The sequence below is a fragment of the Bombina bombina genome, chromosome 5 (assembly GCF_027579735.1).
Source record: "Bombina bombina isolate aBomBom1 chromosome 5, aBomBom1.pri, whole genome shotgun sequence".
In the NCBI taxonomy this organism is placed as follows: Eukaryota; Metazoa; Chordata; class Amphibia; order Anura; family Bombinatoridae; genus Bombina; species Bombina bombina.
This window is the reverse complement of record NC_069503.1, coordinates 1,163,358,080-1,163,374,840: the sequence shown is the minus strand read 5'-3', so window position 1 is coordinate 1,163,374,840 and position 16,761 is coordinate 1,163,358,080. Positions and strand designations below refer to the sequence as shown.

Sequence of the window (16,761 nt, the reverse complement as noted above, 5' to 3'; positions counted from 1 at the left end):
TTAACATAATTTATACTAAATCATCAGCGCAGGAATATAGTGAGAGAGTAACATAAGTAGCGCGCGGTGAGAATAACCTCAGTACTAAGCTTATAAAACGTATTTATTAACATTTATACTAAATCATCAGCGCAGGAATATAGTGAGAGAGTAACATAAGTAGCGCACGGTGACAATAACCTCAGTACTAAGCTTATAAAACGTATTTATTAACATTTATACTAAATCATCAGCGTAGGAATATAGTGAGAGAGTAACATAAGTAGCGCACGGTGAGAATAACCTCAGTACTACGCTTATAAAACGTATTTATTAACATAATTTATACTAAATCATCAGCGCAGGAATATAGTGAGAGAGTAACATAAGTACCGCACGGTGAGAATAACCTCAGTACTAAGCTTATAAAACGTATTTATTAACATCATTTATACTAAATCATCAGCGTAGGAATATAGTGAGAGAGTAACATAAGTAGCGCACGGTGAGAATAACCTCAGTACTAAGCTTATAAAACGTATTTATTAACATCATTTATACTAAATCATCAGCGCAGGAATATAGTGAGAGAGAGTAACATAAGTAACGCACGGTGAGAATAACCTCAGTACTAAGCTTATAAAACGTATTTATTAACATCATTTATACTAAATCATCAGCGTAGGAATATAGTGAGAGAGTGCAAACAAAATTGAGAAAGGAGCACGAGCAGCAAATTTATGCACAAAAAATTTATTTACAGATAGTAAACATAGCGCATTGGCGCTCTGAGTGAAGAAAAACAAACACGTTTGTCAAACAATATACAAAGCCGTGAGAGGGGAGAAAAACCCCCGGGGTAAATACTGACAAGAACAAGGAAACTAGCTTCTAGGAAAACAGGTATACGCGTTTCAGCTTACAGCCTTACTCATTACCTGGCTAAAACACAGTGAGGTGAACTTAAAAACAGTAGCTAGTCATCCCATTGGTGGATGGGAACACTCCCCCCAAATAATCCTCCAATGGGTGTTCAGTTACGTAGCCAAGGACACCTGGGGACGCACAGGGTTGCACACTGAATACAGCATACTGTGAATACACTTGGAACAAGATAGGATTAATTGTAAATACTACATAATTAATAAGTGATAGAAGATAATCAACGATACCCGTGCATTGTATACAGTTTAATCCTATAATTACAAAACATTATCAGTGATCAGGGTAGAAGAATTGTGTTCAGTACAGCCGAGGGCAGAACAGATAGCTCCGGACCCAACTGGACACACCTGTAGTGCTGGGACGCTGCTTCATAATGGCTGAAATGAAAACACAAAGGATATAAGCACGGGATAACAATCGTTTACATCTAAAGACTAGCCACCATTATAAACATTATTTTTATTATTGCTGAGATATAATCAGTACGCACTATGTACACATACTGGACCTTGAGCTATATCAATAACAGCAACAATAATAATAGTAATGATACTGCAGTTAACCCTTAGCAGAAATAAAGTTAATGCGGAGTCTACTAATACATAGGTACCATTAACAAATGTATTTCATGCCACACCGGGCAATAGGTGGCTTCACTATTAGAACAAGCCCCATTTACACTAGAATAATAAGTCCATAGGGCAAACCGGAGTCCCAAGGACTTAATGGGTTATACTAGGGAGTCCTGAATTAGTAGGCTACTACGCTCCTAAGGTGACGTGGTAAAGACTATATATAGTTAATGTGTGCAGGGCGAACCGGGTGGGGGAGAGGGTCGGCCCTACCAGAAATTAATGAGGTCATATTCCGAATTTAGGCCCCCTGGAACTCTTGTCTTGAGTTTAAAGATCCAGAAGGCCTCCCTCTCCCCCAATCTGTGGACCCTGTCGACTCCCCCCTTACAGGGAGCCACCCTCTCGATAATGGTCCAAGAGAAGGAACTAGTGTCTTTTTGGTGTGTCCCCGCAAAATGTTGAATCAATGCTGTGGTGAGTACCCCCGCCCTTATGTCACTAAGGTGCTCCTTAATACGGGTTCTAGCTTCTCTTGTCGTGAGGCCTACATATTGGAGGGAGCACTCCCTACAAGAGATCAAATAAACCACATATGTAGACCTACAGTTGAGGCAAGAATCTATCATGAAATTCTGACCTGTCATTAGTGAGATAAACCGGTCACCAGGGGCCAGTTTCTCACAAGCCACACATGTGCGATGGTGGCAGTGGAATGTACCTTTACAGCTCAACCATGAAGAGATGGGTTGTCCTGTCTTTCTCCAACATAGGTGTGTCCGGTCCACGGCGTCATCCTTACTTGTGGGATATTCTCTTCCCCAACAGGAAATGGCAAAGAGCCCAGCAAAGCTGGTCACATGATCCCTCCTAGGCTCCGCCTACCCCAGTCATTCTCTTTGCCGTTGTACAGGCAACATCTCCACGGAGATGGCTTAGAGTTTTTTAGTGTTTAACTGTAGTTTTTATTATTCAATCAAGAGTTTGTTATTTTGAAATAGTGCTGGTATGTACTATTTACTCAGAAACAGAAAAGAGATGAAGATTTCTGTTTGTATGAGGAAAATGATTTTAGCAACCGTCACTAAAATCCATGGCTGTTCCACACAGGACTGTTGAGAGCAATTAACTTCAGTTGGGGGAACAGTGAGCAGTCTCTTGCTGCTTGAGGTATGACACATTCTAACAAGACGATGTAATGCTGGAAGCTGTCATTTTCCCTCTGGGATCCGGTAAGCCATGTTTATTACGATTGTAAATAAGGGCTTCAAAAAGGGCTTATTAAGACTGTAGACTTTTTTTGGGCTAAATCGATTGATTATTAACACATATTTAGCCTTGAGGAATCATTTTATCTGGGTATTTTGATCTAATTATATCGGCAGGCACTGTTTTAGACACCTTATTCTTTAGGGGCTTTCCCAAAGCATAGGCAGAGCCTCATTTTCGCGCCGGTGTTGCGCACTTGTTTTTGAGAGGCATGGCATGCAGTCGCATGTGAGAGGAGCTCTGATACTTAGAAAAGACTTTCTGAAGGCGTCATTTGGTATCGTATTCCCCTTGGGGCTTGGTTGGGTCTCAGCAAAGCAGATACCAGGGACTGTAAAGGGGTTAAAGTTCAAAACGGCTCCGGTTCCGTTATTTTAAGGGTTAAAGCTTCCAAATTTGGTGTGCAATACTTTTAAGGCTTTAAGACACTGTGGTGAAAATTTGGTAAATTTTGAACAATTCCTTCATGTTTTTTCGCATTTGCAGTAATAAAGTGTGTTCAGTTTAAAATTTAAAGTGACAGTAACGGTTTTATTTTAAAATGTTTTTTGTACTTGTTATCAAGTTTATGCCTGTTTAACATGTCTGAACTACCAGATAGACTGTGTTCTGAATGTGGGGAAGCCAGAATTCCTATTCATTTAAATAAATGTGATTTATGTGACAATGACAATGATGCCCAAGATGATTCCTCAAGTGAGGGGAGTAAGCATGGTACTGCATCATTCCCTCCTTCGTCTACACGAGTCTTGCCCACTCAGGAGGCCCCTAGTACATCTAGCGCGCCAATACTCCTTACTATGCAACAATTAACGGCTGTAATGGATAATTCTGTCAAAAACATTTTAGCCAAAATGAACACTTATCAGCGTAAGCGCGACTGCTCTGTTTTAGATACTGAAGAGCATGACGACGCTGATATTAATATTTCTGAAGGGCCCCTAACTCAGTCTGATGGGGCCAGGGAGGTTTTGTCTGAGGGAGAAATTACTGATTCAGGGAACATTTCTCAACAAGCTGAACCTGATGTGATTGCATTTAAATTTAAGTTGGAACATCTCCGCATTCTGCTTAAGGAGGTATTATCCACTCTGGATGATTGTGACAAGTTGGTCATCCCAGAGAAACTATGTAAAATGGACAAGTTCCTAGAGGTGCCGGGGCTCCCAGAAGCTTTTCCTATACCCGAGCGGGTGGCGGACATTGTTAATAAAGAATGGGAAAGGCCCGGTATTCCTTTCGTCCCTCCCCCCATATTTAAAAAATTGTTTCCTATGGTCGACCCCAGAAAGGACTTATGGCAGACAGTCCCCAAGGTCGAGGGAGCGGTTTCCACTTTAAACAAACGCACCACTATACCCATAGAGGATAGTTGTGCTTTCAAAGATCCTATGGATAAAAAATTAGAAGGTTTGCTTAAAAAGATGTTTGTTCAGCAGGGTTACCTTCTACAACCAATTTCATGCATTGTCCCTGTCGCTACAGCCGCATGTTTCTGGTTCGATGAGCTGATAAAGGCGGTCGACAGTGATTCTCCTCCTTATGAGGAGATTATGGACAGAATCAATGCTCTCAAATTGGCTAATTCTTTCACCCTAGACGCCACTTTGCAATTGGCTAGGTTAGCGGCTAAGAATTCTGGGTTTGCTATTGTGGCGCGCAGAGCGCTTTGGTTGAAATCTTGGTCGGCTGATGCGTCTTCCAAGAACAAGCTACTTAACATTCCTTTCAAGGGGAAAACGCTGTTTGGCCCTGACTTGAAAGAGATTATCTCGGATATCACTGGGGGTAAGGGCCACGCCCTTCCTCAGGATCGGCCTTTCAAGGCAAAAAATAAACCTAATTTCTCCAACATAGGTGTGTCCGGTCCACGGCGTCATCCTTACTTGTGGGATATTCTCTTCCCCTACAGGAAATGGCAAAGAGCCCAGCAAAGCTGGTCACATGATCCCTCCTAGGCTCCGCCTACCCCAGTCATTCTCTTTGCCGTTGTACAGGCAACATCTCCACGGAGATGGCTTAGAGTTTTTTAGTGTTTAACTGTAGTTTTTATTATTCAATCAAGAGTTTGTTATTTTGAAATAGTGCTGGTATGTACTATTTACTCAGAAACAGAAAAGAGATGAAGATTTCTGTTTGTATGAGGAAAATGATTTTAGCAACCGTAACTAAAATCCATGGCTGTTCCACACAGGACTGTTGAGAGCAATTAACTTCAGTTGGGGGAACAGTGTGCAGTCTCTTGCTGCTTGAGGTATGACACATTCTAACAAGACGATGTAATGCTGGAAGCTGTCATTTTCCCTATGGGATCCGGTAAGCCATGTTTATTACGATCATAAATAAGGGCTTCACAAGGGCTTATTAAGACTGTAGACTGTTTCTGGGCTAAATCGATTCTTTATTAACACATATTTAGCCTTGAGGAATCATTTTATCTGGGTATTTTGATATAATAATATCGGCAGGCACTGTATTAGACGCCTTATTCCTTAGGGGCTTTCCCAAAGCTTAAGCAGAGCCTCATTTTCGCGCCGGTGTGGCGCACTTGTTTTTGAGAGGCATGGCATGCAGTCGCATGTGAGAGGAGCTCTGATACTTAGAAAAGACTTTCTGAAGGCGTCATTTGGTATCGTATTCCCTTTTGGGCTTGGTTGGGTCTCAGCAAAGCAGATACCAGGGACTGTAAAGGGGTTAAAGTTTAAAACGGCTCCGGTTCCGTTATTTTAAGGGTTAAAGCTTCCAAATTTGGTGTGCAATACTTTTAAGGCTTTAAGACACTGTGGTGAAAATTTGGTGAATTTTGAACAATTCCTTCATGTTTTTTCGCAATTGCAGTAATAAAGTGTGTTCAGTTTAAAATTTAAAGTGACAGTAACGGTTTTATTTTAAAACGTTTTTGTACTTTGTTATCAAGTTTATGCCTGTTTAACATGTCTGAACTACCAGATAGACTGTGTTCTGAATGTGGGGAAGCCAGAATTCCTATTCATTTAAATAAATGTGATTTATGTGATAATGACAATGATGCCCAAGATGATTCCTCAAGTGAGGGGAGTAAGCATGGTACTGCATCATTCCCTCCTTCGTCTACACGAGTCTTGCCCACTCAGGAGGCCCCTAGTACATCTAGCGCGCCAATACTCCTTACTATGCAACAGTTAACGGCTGTAATGGATAATTCTGTCAAAAACATTTTAGCCAAAATGAACCCTTGTCAGCGTAAGCGTGGCTGCTCTGTTTTAGATACTGAAGAGCATGACGACGCTGATATTAATATCTCTGAAGGGCCCCTAACCCAGTCTGATGGGGCCAGGGAGGTTTTGTCTGAGGGAGAAATTACTGATTCAGGGAACATTTCTCAACAGGCTGAACCTGATGTGATTGCATTTAAATTTAAGTTGGAACATCTCCGCATTCTGCTTAAGGAGGTATTATCCACTCTGGATGATTGTGAAAAGTTGGTCATCCCAGAGAAACTATGTAAAATGGACAAGTTCCTAGAGGTGCCGGGGCTCCCAGAAGCTTTTCCTATACCCAAGCGGGTGGCGGACATTGTTAATAAAGAATGGGAAAGGCCCGGTATTCCTTTCGTCCCTCCCCCCATATTTAAAAAATTGTTTCCTATGGTCGACCCCAGAAAGGACTTATGGCAGACAGTCCCCAAGGTCGAGGGAGCGGTTTCCACTTTAAACAAACGCACCACTATACCCATAGAGGATAGTTGTGCTTTCAAAGATCCTATGGATAAAAAATTAGAAGGTTTGCTTAAAAAGATGTTTGTTCAGCAGGGTTACCTTCTACAACCAATTTCATGCATTGTCCCTGTCGCTACAGCCGCATGTTTCTGGTTCGATGAGCTGATAAAGACGCTCGATAGTGATTCTCCTCCTTATGAGGAGATTATGGACAGAATCAATGCTCTCAAATTGGCTAATTCTTTCACCCTAGACGCCACTTTGCAATTGGCTAGGTTAGCGGCTAAGAATTCTGGGTTTGCTATTGTGGCGCGCAGAGCGCTTTGGTTGAAATCTTGGTCGGCTGATGCGTCTTCCAAGAACAAGCTACTAAACATTCCTTTCAAGGGGAAAACGCTGTTTGGCCCTGACTTGAAAGAGATTATCTCTGATATCACTGGGGGTAAGGGCCACGCCCTTCCTCAGGATCGGCCTTTCAAGGCAAAAAATAGACCTAATTTTCGTCCCTTTCGTAAAAACGGACCAGCCCAAAGTGCTACGTCCTCTAAGCAAGAGGGTAATACTTCTCAAGCCAAGCCAGCCTGGAGACCAATGCAAGGCTGGAACAAGGGAAAGCAGGCCAAGAAACCTGCCACTGCTACCAAGACAGCATGAAATGTTGGCCCCCGATCCGGGACCGGATCTGGTGGGGGGCAGACTCTCTCTCTTCGCTCAGGCTTGGGCAAGAGATGTTCTGGATCCTTGGGCGCTAGAAATAGTCTCCCAAGGTTATCTTCTGGAATTCAAGGGACTTCCCCCAAGGGGGAGGTTCCACAGGTCTCAGTTGTCTTCAGACCACATAAAAAGACAGGCGTTCTTACATTGTGTAGAAGACCTGTTAAAAATGGGAGTGATTCATCCAGTTCCATTAAGAGAACAAGGGTTGGGGTTCTACTCCAATCTGTTCATAGTTCCCAAAAAAGAGGGAACGTTCAGACCAATCTTAGATCTCAAGATCTTAAACAAGTTTCTCAAGGTTCCATCGTTCAAGATGGAAACCATTCGAACTATTCTTCCTTCCATCCAGGAAGGTCAATTCATGACCACGGTGGATTTAAAGGATGCGTATCTACATATTCCTATCCACAAGGAACATCATCGGTTCCTAAGGTTCGCATTCCTGGACAAACATTACCAGTTCGTGGCGCTTCCTTTCGGATTAGCCACTGCTCCAAGGATTTTCACAAAGGTACTAGGGTCCCTTCTAGCTGTGCTACGACCAAGGGGCGTTGCGGTAGTACCTTACTTGGACGACATTCTGATTCAAGCGTCGTCCCTTCCTCAAGCAAAGGCTCACACGGACATCGTCCTGGCCTTTCTCAGATCTCACGGATGGAAAGTGAACGTGGAAAAGAGTTCTCTATCCCCGTCAACAAGGGTTCCCTTCTTGGGAACAATTATAGACTCCTTAGAAATGAGGATTTTTCTGTCAGAGGTCAGAAAAACAAAACTTCTAGACTCTTGTCGGATACTTCATTCCGTTCCTCTTCCTTCCATAGCTCAGTGCATGGAAGTGATCGGGTTGATGGTAGCGGCAATGGACATAGTTCCTTTTGCGCGCATTCATCTAAGACCATTACAACTGTGCATGCTCAGTCAGTGGAATGGGGACTATACAGACTTGTCTCCGAAGATACAAGTAAATCAGAGGACCAGAGACTCACTCCGTTGGTGGCTGTCCCTGGACAACCTGTCACAAGGGATGACATTCCGCAGACCAGAGTGGGTCATTGTCACGACCGACGCCAGTCTGATGGGCTGGGGCGCGGTCTGGGGATCCCTGAAAGCTCAGGGTCTTTGGTCTCGGGAAGAATCTCTTCTACCGATAAATATTCTGGAACTGAGAGCGATATTCAATGCTCTCAAGGCTTGGCCTCAGCTAGCGAGGACCAAGTTCATACGGTTTCAATCAGACAACATGACAACTGTTGCGTACATCAACCATCAGGGGGGAACAAGGAGTTCCCTAGCGATGGAAGAAGTGACCAAAATCATTCTATGGGCGGAGTCTCACTCCTGCCACCTGTCTGCTATCCACATCCCAGGAGTGGAAAATTGGGAAGCGGATTTTCTGAGTCGTCAGACATTGCATCCGGGGGAGTGGGAACTCCATCCGGAAATCTTTGCCCAAGTCACTCACCTGTGGGGCATTCCAGACAGGGATCTGATGGCCTCTCGTCAGAACTTCAAAGTTCCTTGCTACGGGGCCAGATCCAGGGATCCCAAGGCGGCTCTAGTGGATGCACTAGTAGCACCTTGGACCTTCAAACTAGCTTATGTGTTCCCGCCATTTCCTCTCATCCCCAGGCTGGTAGCCAGGATCAATCAGGAGAGGGCGTCGGTGATCTTGATAGCTCCTGCGTGGCCACGCAGGACTTGGTATGCAGATCTGGTGAATATGTCATCGGCTCCACCTTGGAAGCTACCTTTGAGACGAGACCTTCTTGTTCAGGGTCCGTTCGAACATCCGAATCTGGTTTCACTCCAGCTGACTGCTTGGAGATTGAACGCTTGATTTTATCGAAGCGAGGATTCTCAGATTCTGTTATCGATACTCTTGTTCAGGCCAGAAAGCCTGTAACTAGAAAGATTTACCACAAAATTTGGAAAAAATATATCTGTTGGTGTGCATCTAAAGGATTCCCTTGGGACAAGGTTAAGATTCCTAGGATTCTATCCTTCCTTCAAGAAGGATTGGAAAAGGGATTATCCGCAAGTTCCCTGAAGGGACAGATTTCTGCCTTGTCGGCGTTACTTCACAAAAAGCTGGCAGCTGTGCCAGATGTTCAAGCCTTTGTTCAGGCTCTGGTTAGAATCAAGCCTGTTTACAAACCTTTGACTCCTCCTTGGAGTCTCAATTTAGTTCTTTCAGTTCTTCAGGGGGTTCCGTTTGAACCCTTACATTCCGTTGATATTAAGTTATTATCTTGGAAAGTTTTGTTTTTAGTTGCAATTTTCTTCTGCTAGAAGAGTTTCAGAATTATCTGCTCTGCAGTGTTCTCCTCCTTATCTGGTGTTCCATGCAGATAAGGTGGTTTTACGTACTAAACCTGGTTTTCTTCCAAAAGTTGTTTCTAACAAAAACATTAACCAGGAGATTATCGTACCTTCTCTGTGTCCGAAACCAGTTTCAAAGAAGGAACGTTTGTTGCACAATTTGGATGTTGTTCGCGCTCTAAAATTCTATTTAGATGCTACAAAGGATTTTAGACAAACATCTTCCTTGTTTGTTGTTTATTCAGGTAAAAGGAAAGGTCAAAAAGCAACTTCTACCTCTCTCTCTTTTTGGATTAAAAGCATCATCAGATTGGCTTACGAGACTGCCGGACGGCAGCCTCCCGAAAGAATCACAGCTCATTCCACTAGGGCTGTGGCTTCCACATGGGCCTTCAAGAACGAGGCTTCTGTTGATCAGATATGTAGGGCAGCGACTTGGTCTTCACTGCACACTTTTACCAAATTTTACAAGTTTGATACTTTTGCTTCTTCTGAGGCTATTTTTGGGAGAAAGGTTTTGCAAGACGTGGTGCCTTCCATTTAGGTGACCTGATTTGCTCCCTCCCTTCATCCGTGTCCTAAAGCTTTGGTATTGGTTCCCACAAGTAAGGATGACGCCGTGGACCGGACACACCTATGTTGGAGAAAACAGAATTTATGTTTACCTGATAAATTTCTTTCTCCAACGGTGTGTCCGGTCCACGGCCCGCCCTGGTTTTTTAATCAGGTCTGATAATTTATTTTCTTTAACTACAGTCACCACGGTACCATATGGTTTCTCCTATGCAAATATTCCTCCTTAACGTCGGTCGAATGACTGGGGTAGGCGGAGCCTAGGAGGGATCATGTGACCAGCTTTGCTGGGCTCTTTGCCATTTCCTGTAGGGGAAGAGAATATCCCACAAGTAAGGATGACGCCGTGGACCGGACACACCGTTGGAGAAAGAAATTTATCAGGTAAACATAAATTCTGTTTTTCGTCCCTTTCGTAGAAACGGACCAGCCCAAAGTGCTACGTCCTCTAAGCAAGAGGGTAATACTTCTCAAGCCAAGCCAGCTTGGAGACCAATGCAAGGCTGGAACAAGGGAAAGCAGGCCAAGAAACCTGCCACTGCTACCAAGACAGCATGAAATGTTGGCCCCCGATCCGGGACCGGATCTGGTGGGGGGCAGACTCTCTCTCTTCGCTCAGGCTTGGGCAAGAGATGTTCTGGATCCTTGGGCGCTAGAAATAGTCTCCCAAGGTTATCTTCTGGAATTCAAGGGACTTCCCCCAAGGGGGAGGTTCCACAGGTCTCAGTTGTCTTCAGACCACATAAAAAGACAGGCATTCTTACATTGTGTAGAAGACCTGTTAAAAATGGGAGTGATTCATCCCGTTCCATTAAGAGAACAAGGGATGGGGTTCTACTCCAATCTGTTTATAGTTCCCAAAAAAGAGGGAACGTTCAGACCAATCTTAGATCTCAAGATCTTAAACAAGTTTCTCAAGGTTCCATCGTTCAAGATGGAAACCATTCGAACTATTCTTCCTTCCATCCAGGAAGGTCAATTCATGACCACGGTGGATTTAAAGGATGCGTATCTACATATTCCTATCCACAAGGAACATCATCGGTTCCTGAGGTTCGCATTCCTGGACAAACATTACCAGTTCGTGGCGCTTCCTTTCGGATTAGCCACTGCTCCAAGGATTTTCACAAAGGTACTAGGGTCCCTTCTAGCTGTGCTAAGACCAAGGGGCATTGCTGTAGTACCTTACTTGGACGACATTCTGATTCAAGCGTCGTCCCTTCCTCAAGCAAAGGCTCACACGGACATTGTCCTGGCCTTTCTCAGATCTCACGGATGGAAAGTGAACGTGGAAAAGAGTTCTCTATCTCCGTCAACAAGGGTTCCCTTCTTGGGAACAATAATAGACTCCTTAGAAATGAGGATTTTTCTGACAGAGGCCAGAAAAACAAAACTTCTAGACTCTTGTCGGATACTCCATTCCGTTCCTCTTCCTTCCATAGCTCAGTGCATGGAAGTGATCGGGTTGATGGTAGCGGCAATGGACATAGTTCCTTTTGCACGCATTCATCTAAGACCATTACAACTGTGCATGCTCAGTCAGTGGAATGGGGACTATACAGACTTGTCTCCGAAGATACAAGTAAATCAGAGGACCAGAGACTCACTCCGTTGGTGGCTGTTCCTGGACAACCTGTCACGAGGGATGACATTCCGCAGACCAGAGTGGGTCATTGTCACGACCGACGCCAGTCTGATGGGCTGGGGCGCGGTCTGGGGATCCCTGAAAGCTCAGGGTCTTTGGTCTCGGGAAGAATCTCTTCTACCGATAAATATTCTGGAACTGAGAGCGATATTCAATGCTCTCAAGGCTTGGCCTCAGCTTGCGAGGGCCAAGTTCATACGGTTTCAATCAGACAACATGACAACTGTTGCGTACATCAACCATCAGGGGGGAACAAGGAGTTCCCTGGCGATGGAAGAAGTGACCAAAATCATTCTATGGGCGGAGTCTCACTCCTGCCACCTGTCTGCTATCCACATCCCAGGAGTGGAAAATTGGGAAGCGGATTTTCTGAGTCGTCAGACATTGCATCCGGGGGAGTGGGAACTCCATCCGGAAATCTTTGCCCAAGTCACTCAGCTGTGGGGCATTCCAGACATGGATCTGATGGCCTCTCGTCAGAACTTCAAAGTTCCTTGCTACGGGTCCAGATCCAGGGATCCCAAGGCGGCTCTAGTGGATGCACTAGTAGCACCTTGGACCTTCAAACTAGCTTATGTGTTCCCGCCGTTTCCTCTCATCCCCAGGCTGGTAGCCAGGATCAATCAGGAGAGGGCGTCGGTGATCTTGATAGCTCCTGCGTGGCCACGCAGGACTTGGTACGCAGATCTGGTGAATATGTCATCGGCTCCTCCTTGGAAGCTACCTTTGAGACGAGACCTTCTTGTTCAGGGTCCGTTCGAACATCCGAATCTGGTTTCACTCCAGCTGACTGCTTGGAGATTGAACGCTTGATCTTATCGAAGCGAGGATTCTCAGATTCTGTTATCGATACTCTTGTTCAGGCCAGAAAGCCTGTAACTAGAAAGATTTACCACAAAATTTGGAAAAAATATATCTGTTGGTGTGAATCTAAAGGATTCCCTTGGGACAAGGTTAAGATTCCTAGGATTCTATCCTTCCTTCAAGAAGGATTGGAAAAAGGATTATCTGCAAGTTCCCTGAAGGGACAGATTTCTGCCTTGTCTGTGTTACTTCACAAAAAGCTGGCCGCTGTGCCAGATGTTCAAGCCTTTGTTCAGGCTCTGGTTAGAATTAAGCCTGTTTACAAACCTTTGACTCCTCCTTGGAGTCTCAATTTAGTTCTTTCAGTTCTTCAGGGGGTTCCGTTTGAACCCTTGCATTCCGTTGATATTAAGTTATTATCTTGGAAAGTTTTGTTTTTAGTTGCAATTTCTTCTGCTAGAAGAGTTTCAGAATTATCTGCTCTGCAGTGTTCTCCTCCTTATCTGGTGTTCCATGCAGATAAGGTGGTTTTACGTACTAAACCTGGTTTTCTTCCAAAAGTTGTTTCTAACAAAAACATTAACCAGGAGATTATCGTACCTTCTCTGTGTCCGAAACCAGTTTCAAAGAAGGAACGTTTGTTGCACAATTTGGATGTTGTTCGCGCTCTAAAATTCTATTTAGATGCTACAAAGGATTTTAGACAAACATCTTCCTTGTTTGTTGTTTATTCTGGTAAAAGGAGAGGTCAAAAAGCAACTTCTACCTCTCTCTCTTTTTGGATTAAAAGCATCATCAGATTGGCTTACGAGACTGCCGGACGGCAGCCTCCCGAAAGAATCACAGCTCATTCCACTAGGGCTGTGGCTTCCACATGGGCCTTCAAGAACGAGGCTTCTGTTGATCAGATATGTAGGGCAGCGACTTGGTCTTCACTGCACACTTTTACCAAATTTTACAAGTTTGATACTTTTGCTTCTTCTGAGGCTATTTTTGGGAGAAAGGTTTTGCAAGCCGTGGTGCCTTCCATTTAGGTGACCTGATTTGCTCCCTCCCTTCATCCGTGTCCTAAAGCTTTGGTATTGGTTCCCACAAGTAAGGATGACGCCGTGGACCGGACACACCTATGTTGGAGAAAACAGAATTTATGTTTACCTGATAAATTACTTTCTCCAACGGTGTGTCCGGTCCACGGCCCGCCCTGGTTTTTTAATCAGGTCTGATAATTTATTTTCTTTAACTACAGTCACCACGGTACCATATGGTTTCTCCTATGCAAATATTCCTCCTTAACGTCGGTCGAATGACTGGGGTAGGCGGAGCCTAGGAGGGATCATGTGACCAGCTTTGCTGGGCTCTTTGCCATTTCCTGTTGGGGAAGAGAATATCCCACAAGTAAGGATGACGCCGTGGACCGGACACACCGTTGGAGAAAGTAATTTATCAGGTAAACATAAATTCTGTTTTTTAATTCTTGTGGGTGCCACAATGTTGCCTATTGTTCTATTTTTCTTGTAAGAGTACCTTAGGCCCTCTGTAACTACCTGTTGGAGTTTGTCATCTGCAGATAGCATGTTAAAATTATGCCTCACTATTTGGCAGATTTCTCTATATTGTCTTGAATCCTCTGTTAAAAAGACAATTTTGTTGTCTTTCTTTTCCCGAATATAGGATTTTGGTCTGAGAAGTTTTTCCCTAGGTATTTCTCTTACAATATTCCTAGCTTTGGTGATGACAGAACTCCTATAGCCCCTTTCTTTCAGGCGTAAGGTCAGTTCATTGGCCTGTTTCTCGTAGACCCCTGCATCGCTGCAGTTCCTTTTCAGCCTTATGAACTGACCCTTCGCTACTCCTTTAAACACTCCTGGTGGGTGGCAGCTAGCTGCATGTAGCAGTGAGTTGCCCGTAATGGGTTTAACGTAGGTCTCTGAGCTGATGAAGTGACCCTGTCTACCTTTGAGAGTCACATCTAAAAAATTAATGGTGTCACATTGTATTTCATTTGTAAAGTGAAGCCCCATAGAGTCATCATCAAGACTTTTTATGAATATCTGTAGTTCAGCTTCACTACCTCCCCATATGAAAAGGAGGTCGTCGATAAAGCGACCATACCAAACCACCTTGTCTTTGTGAGGATTCCCATCTCCATAGACGTGGGACAGCTCCCACCAACCCATGAACAGGTTGGCGTAGGAGGGGGCAAATTTCGCCCCCATAGCAGTCCCACGCCTCTGGAGAAAGAAATCCCCCTCAAATTCAAAGTAGTTATGGTTGAGAAGGAAGTTAGTAACTTCTATCACAAAATTCACAAAGTTTGATTCCGGTCCATATTGTTTCTCTAGAAAGAAACGAATGGCCTGCAACCCCTTTTTGTGTGGAATAGAGCGATTTCACATCGGCTGTCAACCAGACATAATGTTTGCTCCAAACTATTCTAGATAGAAGATTAAGTACATGTTTTGTGTCTGAGAGAAAGCTCCATAGAGCACTCACCAATGGCTGCAACACATGATCCAGCCACTCTGACAGGTGCTCCAGCAGGGATCCAATGCCACTCACGATTGGCCTCCCCTGTACGTTTTCAGTGGACTTGTGGACCTTAGGTAGGTGGTTAAACGTAGGAATGGTGGGATTGGACACTAAGAGGTAGTCTCGTGTCTTGGCATCAATAAAGCCTAGCTCCACACCATCGTCCACAAGGGAGGCCAACCGCCGCTGGAACCTCCCCGTCGGATCACCCGGCAGAGCACTGTAGTGATCGATATTTCCTAGTTGCCTGTGGGCCTCCTCCCTGAAAGTACTGGCATTAAGCACCACTATGTTATCATTGCTGGCTATGCTGTCTAGTGCCTTCCTCTGTAATGCTGATATGTTGTTATGTTTGCCTCTCTCTGACTTATAATACAATGTTGTAAGGTCTGACTCTACCCTCTGCTGGAACTTCTCCAGGAATTGGCCCCTGTTCTGGATAGGATAGAACGAGGACTTACACTTAAAGGACGGAACCTGTATATTCCCGACCCCACTGGCCTCATCCCCTAATATCTCTAGGGACCTAACGTCACAGAGTTCCTGGAAACTTAGTTGATTTTCGGGCTCTAAGCCTACCGAGCTTCCTGACCTGTTCCTGGGAATGGATACATGGCTCTCATCACTCCCTCCCTCCTGGGAATGGTAGAACTTTCTCAATGTCAATTTCCGAATTAATTTATTGACATCAAGTAATGTCCTGAACAGATTAAAGTCCGCGGTAGGTGTGAAGGACAGTCCCAAACTCAGTACCTCCAGTTCGTGTTTGGTCAATACCACATCTGAAAGATTCAGTACATTCTGTAGTTGCCTCGGCCTCGCCCTCTCCTCTGTGGATACCTCCTTTGGTTCTTGTATTGATGGTTTTGATCCTTGCTTGCGCCTCCCCCCCCGTCTGGTGTTTTTTGGGGGACCTGAAAAACCTGTTCCAATTGTATTCTCTCCACTTCCACGGCTTCTGTAGTGCTCATCTCTGCACATCCTGTTTCCTCCCTGTAATGTGAGCGAGGCTGTGGAGCCTGTGTTTTGAGTATGGAGGGTGGTTGGGGTATAGAATTATCTTTAGGTCTGGTAGCTGGTGTCTTTGGTGGTAATTCCTCCCCACCCGATCCAGACCCCTCGTCACACGATTCACCTTCACTTTCAAAGAAGTTTACTCTCCTTCTGCCTTGCCTACGTCTGTTGTTCCCCCCTGACTTGTTGGGGTAAAATGTATTTCTATTTTGTTCCTTCCTTAGAGATTGTCTGTCTTTTCTGTTCCATACATAGACACGATTCAAATCGTGGTCTAGCTGGTCTCTAAGATATTTACTGTGTTTTATTTCCAATAACAATGTTTTGGCCTCTGCTATTACTTGCTGGAGTGTACTGTCCAACTTTAAGTAGCTTGGTTCCTTGCTCCTATTGTTCAGTTCCCTCTGAACCTCTTTAATTTTAGATGTTAGCTCCTCTAGGGATTTCTGTTTATATTCGCAGATCAACTGCATAAGTTTCTGTGAGCAGGTACTCAGGTGGCCATTCCACAGATCAACAAATACTTTATCATCCGTGACAAAAGTTGGAAATTTGTTTAGCCTCAATCCCCTGGGTATAATGCCCAATTCCTGATATTTGGTTAAAGTTTTTATATCCCAAATGAGCTTATTTTCTTTTAGAAGTAGAAATTCCAATTCCTCAAATAGGGCAACCAAGCTGTAGTGAGATTTATCAG

At 44.3% G+C, this 16,761-nt stretch overlaps 1 protein-coding gene across 1 annotated transcript in view; it reads left to right on the top strand.

Annotated features, from left to right (window-relative positions):
* The window catches only part of CPSF1 (cleavage and polyadenylation specific factor 1), a gene marked incomplete in the record, with an annotated part of 548,143 nt that overhangs the window by 494,142 nt on the left and 37,240 nt on the right, over positions 1-16,761 (top strand).